Raw genomic sequence first — 13,621 nt, 5'->3', positions numbered from 1 at the left:
GAACTTAAATCAGAGTAAGGAGATATTTCCTGATGCTTACTTCAAAGATTATTGAGTGACTTATTTCAGGTGTCAAGTGATTTATGCCCAAGAAAGGTGGATACATAGGCTTTGAACAGATTGACTTAGTTTGCCTGTAGTGTGTACAGCTAATTTATTCAGTTCATCAATGAAGCAGTAAAATAATGGATAGAACAGCTGATTGCAGGTTAGTTCTAGTTGATCTTTGAAATCCTACATTGCCAGCCTCTAAGATGGTCCCCTCTGATCTTTGCTTCTTGGTATTCATGCCTTTATGTAGTATCCTCTCACACTGAAACATGGCTGGTCTGTGTGACCAATAGAATACGGCAGAGGTGACTTCCTAGGCTAGGTCATAAAGGACAATGAAGTTTCTACCTTGTTCTCTTAGTTCAGTTTTTTTGGAAGAAGCCCATAACTATGTCATGAAGGCACAAAAGAGGCCCTAGGGAAAGATCCATATGAGGAAGAATTGGTCCAACAGCCAGCCGCGTGAGCCACCTTGGAAGTGGATCCTTCAAGATCTGTCCAACATTCAGTTGAATACCTCCCCAGCCACTATCTGAAGTAACCTCATGGGATACTCTGTGCCAGAATTGCCTAGCCGAGTGAGTCCAGAACTCCTGACTCACAGAAACAAAAAACAAATTGTGTTATTTTAATGTATTAAGTTTTGTAGTGATTTGTTACATGGCAGTAGATAGTTAATGTTGAACTTCATCTCCCATCTGATTTCTAGTTGCCTCAAAAATTCCTAAACTTGAAGGCCAAGATCCATACAGTCCTTGTGCTCTCATGGATTGTTATTGTTCACTAAAATCTACTTTCCTCAACTTCCAGTGCACACAGCTAGACTACATCCTCCAGCCTCTCTGGAGGATAGGTAGGCCATGTGATTAGGTTCTGGCCAGTGGAGCGTAACTCAAAACCTGGCTCGTAAAACTTCCCAATTGTGCTCCCCCATGCTATTTTGCCTTTATGCCTGATTTGGATACAACCCTCAGAGTGATCTTTTAAGTTCTGTGTTGAAGATGGCATTGCCACCGTCAGCCCTAGTCCCTCGAAGACCATGTGGAACAACGTGGACTGTTCTGTAAACAAGAAATGACCTTTGTTCTAATGCCACAAAGCTTTGGGGATCGATCTGTTACACGAACCTACCTTATTCTAATCTACGCAGTGCCCTCCCATTTTCCAGACCCTTCCTGGAATCTTTGCCAAATTTCCCTCCCCACCCCGCAAAAGTTTCCTTTCCTGTGTACTATTTCTTGAAAGTAAAGTTCTCTCATAAACTGGTAAACAAATCTATTCTAATACACTCAACAAGTGGGCCTGCATTAAGGTTTGAGCACTACAAGATAACGTATTGCAATTTAACAGGGTCTCTGACAGATATCTATTAAGGTAAAGAAGAAACTCCAGAGAATTTCAAGAAACTTAGCAAGCTAATGAAATAGCTTTTGGAGGAAAGGCAGAATTTGTGTGACTCCAGTCACAGCACACAGGGACCTTCCAACATTAGTAGGATGTTGGTACTGAATTACAATGTATTCTCAGAGTTTTAGTCTCGCTGACTCCAGGGAGGACGAAGATGGAGCTTTGCCTATCAGCTTGGTGTGGCACCACATCATTAGGTTTGTTGTTCCTGGAGACTAGTGTTTGGGCTAATTTCTCATACATGTTTTCCGCATCCTTTAGGCAACAGCAAGAGAAGAAGCCGAATATAGTGATCTGAAGATGAGAAGTTATGTGGCATACTAAGACACGGAGGAGGATCCCACCCTGACTTGATGAAAGCGTTTTGGTTTTAGTTCAGTTTTTTGTTTGCTTTATGAGAAGGAGATTAAAAAAGAAGACAGGAAGGAAGAAAATATCCACCCGTGGTAGCCACACCTGGAAGGTTACGCCAACTAAGGAAAGATTATGCCAACATCAGATTTTACCAGACACTTGCCTTCGTGACTCCTGCTACAGATTTCTTGCCATTCCCCGTGCAGCCAGAGAGGGGTGACTGGACAGTATGTCATGTTCTAGCACATTAATATCTGTAAGTGGTAACAGAGCAGTTTAAGAATGTCTCTTATGGATAATAATTAGGAAATACATAATAACTAGGAAATAAATACATAATAACTAGGAAAACATTTTCTTTGAAGTGGTGCCTTAGCCTGGGCTCCCCAGGAAGCAGAGCCCCAGGCAGAAAGCCTATGTGCAATCCCTGTATTAATTCCACACCATCCTAGGGGGCAGAAGTGAGGGCAGAGGAGAATGATGCAAGGTAAAGGGTGCATTTGTCCAAGGTTCCATCACCTACTGGCCAAGGATTCTCCCCACAAGGTATTAACTCCCTTGAGTTTCCAGGTTGTACTTGGAGGGGAACACATCAGTAGAGATTAGTTGCATTTTCTATAATTTATGTAAATGGAATCAAAGTAAGTGCTTTCTTTTGTTTTCTATTTTTATTTTTTTTTTCCACTCAGGATAATGAATTTGAAATTCATCAGTGTTAGCACACGTCAATAGCTGTAGCAGATGCAAGCTAATGTGACCTCCTCAGAGCCATGACCTTTTCAGTCTCCTCCTCCAAGTTGGCTGGGACATGAGACTTGCTTCTGACCAATAGACTATGGCAAAGGTGGTGGGATGCCATACTCCTGTTCATTTTACTTTTGTTAACTGAGATTGTTAACTCAATTTAGTGTTAACTTGAGATCCTTAATTCACCTGCAACATATTTTAAATAGTGATGTGAAGTAAGGTTCTAAATTTTAAAATACCTTGTAAGTAGTCCCCAGCTTATTGATTTCTTTTTTCCATCATTAAAAAAATTTTTTTTAACATTTATTTATTTTTGAGAGACAGAGAGAGACAGAGCATGAGCAGGGAAGGGGTAGAGAGAGAGGGAGATACAGAATTCAAAGCAGGCCTCAGGCTCTGAGATGTCAGCACAGAGGCCAACACAGGGCTCGAACCCAGGAACCGCGAGATCATGCCCTGAGACAAATTCAGATGCTTAACTAACTGAGCCACCCACGTGCCCCATGTTTTTCCATCATGTTGCACTACCCGATGTATCATATATTAAACTCTTATATCTAGAACAGATTCTGGATGAGAAAGGACTTTCCAAAACTGAAAACCACAGGGGAGGTGGGAATCACAGAAAAAATAAAATGAGAAAAATTGGAAAGACAAAATGCTATTACTGGAGGACAAAATAGCAATGAAAATGGGGAAAGAAGGGTTGTTTCCTGCTTATACAGTACTTACAATTTTGTGTGTAAAGGAATTTACAAAAAAAGAAATATACGTTTCTGACAAACATAACCCTAATAAAAGTTAACATGTGTTAAACAGTAGTGCGTCCAGTCACCAGGCTAATTGTTCTACATGGACCTCAGTTAATCCTCACAATAGTCCTGTGAAGTCATAGAGTTTGAGTATATTTTAATCTCAGAAAGTACCAAGATACTATTCATTTTTCACTTAATCAATTAGCAAAGTTTATTGACATGCTGTTGGTAGGAATTCCTGGATAGGACACAAAAACCACAAGTCATTAAAGAAAAATGTCAAAAATGTCATTACATTTAAAATTACATTTTGAGGGGCGCCTGGGTGGCGCAGTCGGTTCAGCGTCCGACTTCAGCCAGGTCACGATCTCACGGTCTGTGAGTTTGAGCCCCGCGTCGGGCTCTGGGCTGATGGCTCAGAGCCTGGAGCCTGTTTCCGATTCTGTGTCTCCCTCTCTCTCTGCCCCTCCCCTGTTCATGCTCTGTCTCTCTCTGTCTCAAAAATAAATAAACGTTGAAAAAAAAATTAAAAAAAAAATTACATTTTGATATTCAAAATATACCATTAAGAAATGGAAAGACAAGTCACAAATGGGAATAAAAGATTTGCACTAAATATATCCGATAAAAAGACTTGTGTTTGGGAGATGCAAAGAAAGTCCTAAAACTCAATAAGGAGAAAACGCATTTAAAAAATAGGCGAAAGATTGGAAGAGACACCTCAGCAAAGAAGATATACAGATGGCACATAAGCATATGAAAAAGCTCAACAACTTGAGTCATTAGGGAAATGCAAATTAAAGTCACAGTGAGATTCCAGTACAACATATCGGTAGGGCTAATATTAAAAAGATTGGCCATACCAAGTGTTGGCAAGGATTTGAAGCAAGTGGAACTCTGATCCACTGTTGGTGGGAATGTTCAATGGAAAATCACTTTGGGAAAACAATTTGGTGGGTTTTTTTTTTTTAAGTTAAGCACTCACTTGGGGCACCTGGTGGCTCAGTCCTTTAAGCATCTGACTGGCTCAGGTCATGATCTCACAGTCTCCTCTGTAAGTTCAAGCCCTGCCTCGGGCTCTGTGCTGACAGCTCAGAGCCTGGAGCCTACCTAAGATTCTGTGTCTCCCTCTCTCTCTGCCCCTCCCCTGCTCATGCTCTGTCTTTCTCTCTCAAGAATAAACATTAAAAAAAACTTTTTTTAAAGGTTAAGCACTCACTTAGCATATAACCCAGAAACCCCAATTCTAGGTATTTGGAATGAAAGCATCTTCAGAGGAAAACTTGTACACAAATGCTCATAGCAGCGTTCCTCAAAACAGCCCAAACCTAAAGCAACCCAAATATTTCAAAGGGAAAAAGAATAAACAAATAGTGGTAAATCCATACCATAGAATACTCCTAAACAATAAAAAAGTAATGAACTTCTGCCATACACAACAATGTGGAAACATATCAAAAACATTATGAGGAGTAAAAACAATGCAAATCCAAAAGCATACATACCGTGTGATTCTATTTATATGAAATTCCAGAACAGGCGCAACCCATCTATATTGACATATTGATGTTGCCTAGGCCAGGGAAGGGGGGGAACACAAAGGGACACTTTCTTTTATCGAAAGATTCTGTATTTTAATTTGTAATAGTGAATGTAGGGCACGTAGTTTTTTTTCTAAAATTCCTTGAAATACAACTTAAAATGGGTATATTTTATTGTAAGTATATTATACCTTAATGAAGCTGCTTATTTTAAAAGATTTTTACTCCAGTGGGGTTTTTTTTTTTACATTATTAAAACTAAAAAACTAAAAAAGTATCTTGAACAAAAATTTTGCTATACAAAAGGAAACCTTGTTAAAGACATAATGACATAGCCTCATGTTCAAGAAGTATATATTATATACAACAAGATTTAACTTATGTGTGGAATCTAAAAAACAAATAAATGATGGGGCACCTGGGTGGCTCAGTCAGTTAAGCATTTGACTCTTGGTTTTGGCTCAGGTCATGATCTCACGGTTTTGTGAGTTCGAGCCCCAATTCGAGCTCTGTGTTGACTGTGTGGAGCCTGCTTGGGATTCTCTCTTTCCCTCTCTCTCTCACAATAAATAAACATTTTTAAATAAATAAATAAAAACAAGTAAATTAAACAAAACAAAACAGAAACAGACTCGCGGTGAACACATTGGTGATTCACAGAGCGAAGGGAAGTGGGGAGGATGGAAGAAAGGGTGAAGAAGTCTGAGGCCAGTCTTCAGTTTTAAAAGAAATGAGACATGGGGATGTGAGGTACAGTATAGGGAATATAATAAAAAGAAAGGTGAAGAATGTCTAATGACAGGAAAATGATTAAAATGGATTTTTAAGGGAAAAGAGTCACATAACCATATGTGACTTGTACCTCTCTTCAAAATTTTCCAAATCAGCCCTTACAGCTTGAAAGTCAATTTCTTTTGTGCTTGCATGCTCCCTTATTATTTTTTTTTGTCTTGGCAAAATACTTGTTTAATTGTGTAGCCTTTTCACAAATTAGTTTGTTGCTCAAGGATACATTTTGTCCCTGACTTTATACTCATAAGTGAGAAGAAAGAAGAATGTAAGTACACAGTTTGCTTCTTCACAACATGGGAACAGATCTAGTCACATGAAGAAATACACTTTGCAGAATTTTTTTTGTTTAGCGGGATCGAACCAAACCAGGTACACTGAAAATACTACACATTAAAAATTTGGTATAAATAATGTGTTTAAAAACACATTTAGGTAGAGCTTATTGTAATTGTGCTATTTTCTTTCTTGAAAATTAGAGTTCATGAGGGCGCCTGGGGGGCTCAGTCAGTTAAGCGTCCAACTTCGGCTCAGGTCATGATCTCGCGGTCCGTGAGTTTGAGCCCCGCCTTGGGCTCTGTGCTGGCAGCTCGGAGCCTGGAGCCTGTTTCAGATTCTGTGTCTCCCTCTCTCTCTGATCCTTCCCCGTTCATGCTCTGTCTCTCCCTGTCTCAAAAAATAAATAAACGTTAAAAAAAATTAAAAAAAAAGAAAATTAGAGTTCATGAAGTTTTGCACAGTACATGATTTTATCTTTAAAAATAGTTATAAAATTTCAGGAGAAATTATATTTGGCTTTATTTCACATTTAGTCTAAGATTTTATCATTTTAATTGTCCTTGGGGCTACTTGTACGTCAGAGGAGCATTAACCCAGTTTTCTTTAATCAAGAGAGTGGAACTCAACACCCAAAAAATAATCCAATGAAGAAATGGGCAGAAGACATGAATAGACACTTTTCCAAAGCAGACATCCAGATGGTCAACAGGCACATGAAAAGATGCTCAACGTCACTCATCATCAGGGAAAGACAAATCAAAACCACACTGAGATACCACCTCACACTAGTCAGAGTGGCTAAAATTAACAACTCTGGAAACAACAGATGCTGGCAAGGATGTGGAGAAAAGGGAACCCTCTTGCACTGTTGGTGGGAATGCAAACCGGTGCAGCCACTCTGGAAAACAGTGTGGAGGTTTCTCAAAAAATTAAAAATAGAATTACCCTACGAACCAGCAATAGCACTACTAGGAATTCATCTGAAGGATAAATGAGAGCTGATTCATAGGGGCACATGTACCCCAATGTTTATAGCAGCACTTTCAACAAGAGTCAAATTATGGAAAGAGCCCAAATGTCCGTCAACTAATGAATGGATAAAGATGTGGTTTATATATACAATGGAATACTACTTGGCAATGAGAAAGAATGAAATCATGCCATTTGCAGCAATGTAGATAGAACTAGAAGGTATTATGCTGAGTGAAATAAGTCAACCAGAGAAAGACAGATATCATATGTTTTCACTCATATGTGGATCTTAAGAAACTTAACAGAAGACCATGGGGGAAGGGAAGGGGAAAAATAGTTACAAACAGGGAGGGAGGGAGGCAAACCATAAGAGAATCTTAAATACAGGGAAAAATCTGAGGGTTGATGAGAGGGGGGTGAGGGGAGAGGGAAAATGGGTGATGGGCATCGAGGAGGTACTTGTTGGGATGAGCACCGGGTGTTGTATGTACATGATGAACCAAGGGAATTTACCCCAAAAGCCAAGAGCACACTTTACACACTGTATGTTAACCAATTTGACAATAAGTTATATTTAAAAAGAAAAAGAAAAAGAAATAGAGACCTCAGGCAAAGATTGGGAGGGAAATTGAATATCAGCTCCATTTAGGTTTCACAGAGCTAAAAAGTACAAATGACCTATTATAATTCTGGAAATGAATACTCCTACCCATAAAACATTTCAAGAATTATTTTACTTGCTCAAAACACCTTTAGTACCTCCGAGATGTCAGCTAAATAGAATCTTCATTCTGCATATGGAATTCAAGGCTTTCCATGACCAGTTCCTGGTTCTATCACTTACCAACAATGACTTTGGGCAAAGGTACTTTTTCTGGCTGAGCTTCTAGTTTCTTAGTTGTTTTTAAAAAATACACAGGGAAAGTAACATCTTGGTCCTCGATTTGTTGTGGGCAATAAATGAAATAAAACACTGAGCATACTATACATGTGGCATAGAGTGAATGATTTAAGAATGGAAGCTATTCATTTTATGTGTTATTATTTGATTTGTTTATTTTCCTACTGGGCTGTAACTTAAAGGATCACCGTTGTCTTTATTTTCATTTTTCTCTTGTCTGTTCAATGGATATTTACTAAAGGCCTACCACTGCTGGGCATCATGCTAGATGATGAGGCTACAGCAGTAAAGAACATGAACCTGGCACAAACACTCAGGTAGCCTTCAGTCTAGTGGGGAAGAGACTCAACAAATAGGAAAAGAAATTTCAAGGGGCAAATAACTGATGGGGGATATTAGCAGGGAGCAGTGGGGAAGGAGACCTGATTTTTGTAGTTGTTGCCATCAGAGAAGACCCCTAAAACGTGAGGCTGAGACCTGAGAAAAGGATTAGTTATCACGCAAAGAGCTGAATGAAAGAGATCCTGGTAAAGGTGTAGTATGTGCCACATCAGATTTAACGGAGCTAGTGTGTGAATGGAAAGAGAGAAGGGGCTAGAAGTCACTGAGTGAAGGAGTGACAGTCCTGAGATCTGCCTAGAGCGGTCTGCAAGCGCTAGTCTTACAGACTTGGCAGTGGAGCTTGGGTAGCATTCTATGTGCTGTGGGAAACCATAGAAGGATGCCTAGCAGCGGAGGGAGAACATGTAATTACCCTGAAAAAAAGACCATCCTGCCAAATACTGACAGTGGAACGAAAGGGGCCTGGGAGGCAGGATGGCGACGGAGGAGGATGAGGGTAGAAGAGGAGGTCTAGCATCTGGCACCTGCCCACCACTCAGCCCTCACTGGGATTCTTTCCCTCCTGTTCTCCAGCCACATCCTTCTTCCTCTCACATGTGATAAGCTGGTTGCTTCCTATGGCCATTGCCCTGTTTTCTCTGCCTTCAGTGCTCCTCACCCAGAGCACTGCCTAAATGGCTCAGTCTTGTAATTCAGGTCACAGCTTAGTCTCCTTCTCAGAAAGACCTTTCTTGCTTCTTGCTAGATGCATCCCTAATACTATTCTTCGGATAAATGCTGAATTGCTAAGTGTTACATTCAATATTTAGTTCATTATAAAAGAGAACATCTGGATTAAAAAAATAAATCTAATGTTTGAATACATAAATTTATTTCTATAATTTTATCACGGAAGATTTTAATAGTTAATTTTAGAACTGTGAAAACACAGGGCAGAAACAATTTTTCAGCACTGCCAGCCACTATAATGCTGCTTCCTAGTAACTTCAGTAGAGAAGCAAGATGGTTTGGGGTTTCCTGATTTTTCTCTGAAAGTCTCTTCTTGTCTTCAAGCGCTTTGTACTCTGCAGTTATGATTGCACTAATGGTGGCTCATCATGGGTGACATGAAACATGCTTTTTAGAATTCCACCTTATTAGGAAATTTTGAGTGTGAAACTTGGTTTACTATTTTTAATTCATCTTAACAAGATGCAAAGAACTACCAAAGAGGATATTTTCTCAAATTTACAACCTAAATGAGTTTGATCATTGAAATGTAAATATACACCTGAAATATTTTTTTAATCTGTTGATCTATTTCCTTATTTATTTAACTGGTTGAAAGTTCTTCACAATTGTGTTTATACATAAATGAAATCAATAGCTTTCATAATCATCCGATAGTATAGCAGTTATTCTTGTGGTAACAATAAATATTTTGATTTTAACAAACTCTTTGTAGACTTCAAAGCACAAATTAGATTTTTTACCCCAAATTCTATCTAGAATGCATACCTATAGTCAAAAATTAGCACAGACATTAACAATAAATCTTAATGACATATCCTGTTTGTATCACTGATGTTATTTTGATTGGAAACCTACATGATTACCCTACATGATACCTGATAAATTTGGGATGCCAAAAACAACCTTGAAGTGGGCGTTCAGCTTTTTGTCTTCTGAAATCTGAAGTCAAAGACAAAAAGCGTATTTTGTCTAAATGTGAAGACCCAAAGAAAAATTTCATGTATCTCTACTTCCTGCCACTGTCTCTGACAACAGAACCCTGTTTTATTACCATCAGTATACTAATCACTGACTTGTTTTTCCTTCTTTTTACAATATTCTGTATTCCTTCTTTAGAATGCTGCTCCGTGGAAACAGGGACACTGTCTGTCCTGTTCAGTAGTGTCTCCTGAGCCCCCAAAAAGCACCTGGCACATGGTGCCCAACAAATGCTTGCTGAGTAGATTGGGAGATGGATGGATGAATGAATACTAGAGTAGTACAGGCAAGAAATGATGTTGGCTTGGACTCTTGCAAAAGAAATGGGGAGAGCAATAGATTTTTTTGGATAGAGAATCAGCAGCACTAGCGAAAGGATCAAATGTGGGACATGAGGGCAAATTATCAGGGTTGATTTCCAAGATTGTGGATTGAGAAATTTTTGTATCTTCAGTGTTTAGCGTCCAGCCCAACACATGGTATATGCCCTAGAAATGTTTTTTTAAATTGGTGTATTGACTTCAACTTGGACTTTAATAGATCCAGTTTGTGTTTGTGATATTTAGAAGTACCTATGGACATTCTGGACACATTTTCCCAAAATTGTGCACACCACCAATGCCTGATGCCCACATTCTTTTCTCAGGGGCTGAACTATGCAGGCTGAGGCAGGTGCATGGCAACTGTTGAACATGACTGGCCTGGAGAGAGACACAAAAGTATGATTGCTATTGCTATCATTTAACTTCTGGTTTCAACCAGGTTGCTATAAAAGTAAGTGGTTTGCAGTTCCTCACCTTCTTCCCTGGAGAAAAATGAAGAACACTAATTCAGAAAAATATGGCAAATTTTCAAATTAATTATTGGAACAGTATCTGAACCATGAAAAATTCAGTTTCCAAAAGAGGATTAAAAAAGAGCATACGGCACTAATTGTCATAGAGTCCTTGTTACATTTTATAGATTTTTCATTTTGTAAAGCAGTGAATCATTTAAAAGAAAAAAGTTGAACAGCATTTCTAGCGAAAAGTTAAATTAATACAGACATTAGCCCAGACTCTACGTGTATGATGTTGGCAGGCTACACAAAGCTCTTGCTCCTGTGGACGCCGTGCATAAGAAGACAGACAGCCTCCCAATTTCTTTACTAGTAAAGTCATTTACTAGAATGTGAACCCTGATGTGTCCTTGTCCCTGGAATTCATTATGTAGGCTTCACGGGCTTGCTGGCCCTCCAATTAGCCAGTTTTCCTGCCTGATTTTTTGAGAAAGGGACAAAGCTATTTGAATGCAGCAGTATCTTGCACAATATGGAGTCTTTATCACCTTCCCCCTGTCAATGATTTTACAAATAATGATGTGGAGAGCAGGGGGAAGATAACCGTTTCAGCATGTGGTCACCAATCATCTCTTATTGTTTTCAAAGAATGGGCAAGTGTTATTCTACACTTTGGGTCAAAAGAATTTTTTAAAAATTGACTGGAGTCATATGCATGCGTATGTAGAAAAGTTTCATTTTTAGAATCAACAAAATCGTAGCCCCTTCTCCTAACTGACCTTAGACACCAAATCTCCACTGCCCGTGATGAGTCTGAAATGCTGTAAGCCTGATGTCTTTTCCCCACCCTCCCTGCCCCGGCTTTCATTGGTTTTATGGACTTCAGGTGACAAGCAGGGCAGCGCAGGGTAGTGGGAAAATAATAGGCTCTGGAAGGGACGAACTTGACTTCACATCTTGGCTCAGCCCCATTATTGCTGTTTGACCTGAGAAAAGTGGCTTATATTCATCTGTGGATGGGCTTCATAATAAACACCTTGCAAGGTAAGGTATATCTGCATATATAAGATATATCTGGAGTCGCTGCCATGTCATGAGCAATCACAGCGGTCAGTGTCATGGCTCCACGGCACCCCGAGTTGTTCATTTATCAGCTGGACCACCTTCCTTTGAGTTTTACCCTGTGATGCTGTCTCACGCTCCATACATTAAACATCTCCCCATTGTTCCTCCTTTGTTCATTTAACAAATTCGAACTGTGGATTTATTATGTGCTAGGTCTGACATGAGTCAGGCTGATTTAAAAATCCCGTCTTTTGGAAGATTATCAAACTTTTGGAAGAACTGTCAAACTGCCTTTTGGTATTTTTTGGAAAGCCAGGATACCTTTTATCTAAACACTTATATTCATTTCAACATTAACCCACTTGGAAGAGATGGTGATAGCACTGGCAGAACAGCACACAGACCACTAGGAATCTGCAGTCTGATAGTTGATGCAATTGTATGCACACCATTTCAAATAAGTAATTTGTTTATGTGTATTTAGTTATTTTGAGAGAGGCAGAGAGAGCAGGGGAGGGGAAGAGAGAGAAGGAGAGAGAATCCCAAGCGGGCTCCATCAGCAGGCTGAGGATAGCCAAGCAGGCTATCAGCCCAGAGCCTGAGGTGGGGCTTGAACTCATAGACCATGAGATCATGACCTGAGCCGAAATCAAGAGTCAGATGCTTAACTGAGCCACACAGGTGCCCCGACATCCAACAAGTAATTTAACAAACATGTTCATAATTTAGGTCTGGTATTACAGTTTCCTATCTCTTGTCAGAGGCCATGTAAGATTTGAGGAGTCACAGAGAAAAATATATGGTATAGTATGTCCTTCACTTATGTAAGATTACAACTTTCCAGACATTAAGATATACCATTGTTATATTCAGTAGAGCACCTAAAACTGTTATGTCTAGAAAGGAATGTCCATTTTTACATGATAGAACATGGATAACTGGTACCTTCAATGAATATACAAACCTCATTTTAGTCAAAAATATTAGTTTTTTTCCCCACCACAGTTTCAGCCAGTGCTACTAAACACAGCAAAATGGATGGAGAATGCTAGCAAGTATGAGCCATGAACACAACTGCTGGAGCAGCAAGAATCTGGGAATGTAGGAAAGGGTCCAGTGCTTGGACACCCCAGAAGGAAGCAGGGCAGTTGCCCAGGAGCTGCTAGGGGTGTCTGCTGACCCATCAGGATTCTAGGGCTGCCGAGGAAGCCAGGAATATGTGCAAGGCCTAAACTCATGGCAGGAGAAAAGCCCAGCCTGTTCTGTGAGGGTAATTAAAAGCCTATTCTAAATGCTCAGAACACTATATGGAATATCCCATGGTTATTTATTTACTAACAATTAAGTGTCTACTATGTGCAAAGACCCTGTGAATGTGGGCATTTTGCACGCCCTTAATTCTGCTTTTATTCTCCTCGTCCCCCCGCAGGATCTTGTTGTTAGGGAGAGAAAAGTGCTCTATTTGTCATTTCTGACCTGAAATGCTTCCATCAACCTTGAATTACAGGCAAAGTCTCCTATACTTAGCCATTGTTGGCATCATCATCGTCATCATTATTGCAGGCTCCTGAAAGAGAGCTGAGAGTGCTTCTTTTAATGCCAACTGTGATTTGCATGTTCATAGAAGGTTTGAAGTTTCAGAAATTAAATGTCGGGGTGTAAAATTTTCCTGAAGGAAGAAAGTATGATTGCATCGAACTTTCAAAGTACAATCAAAGTCTAAAGGAAATATAATTATTATTGTCGGTTTATCACTTCAAACATGTTGTTGTAAATGTCATTATATCAGATGAGTTTGGTAACAGGTTTTCCATTTTGCACTTTATTTGACAAGGTGATTCATTGTTTAGTGCAGTTTAAGATGTCAGTCCTTCTGGAAGGAATTGAGCTGAGCTGATGTGCATAAGAACATTCTTCCATCAAAGTATAT

The 13,621-nt window shown here is 39.5% G+C and overlaps 1 long non-coding RNA gene across 1 annotated transcript; it reads left to right on the top strand.

The window, feature by feature from the left end:
* The first annotated feature begins 415 nt into the window (after nucleotides 1-415).
* Nucleotides 416-2,165, top strand: LOC121031267 (uncharacterized). The gene is made up of 2 exons (XR_005790638.1): nucleotides 416-629; nucleotides 1,720-2,165. It is a non-coding gene; the product is annotated as an uncharacterized LOC121031267 (long non-coding RNA).
* The last annotated feature ends 11,456 nt before the right edge of the window (nucleotides 2,166-13,621 follow it).

The sequence above is a fragment of the Herpailurus yagouaroundi genome, unplaced genomic scaffold, assembly GCF_014898765.1.
Source record: "Herpailurus yagouaroundi ecotype Mexico unplaced genomic scaffold, PumYag 141, whole genome shotgun sequence".
In the NCBI taxonomy this organism is placed as follows: Eukaryota; Metazoa; Chordata; class Mammalia; order Carnivora; family Felidae; genus Herpailurus; species Herpailurus yagouaroundi.
Note: the sequence above shows the minus strand (reverse complement) of the source record. Positions and strands in the feature narration are given on the sequence as shown.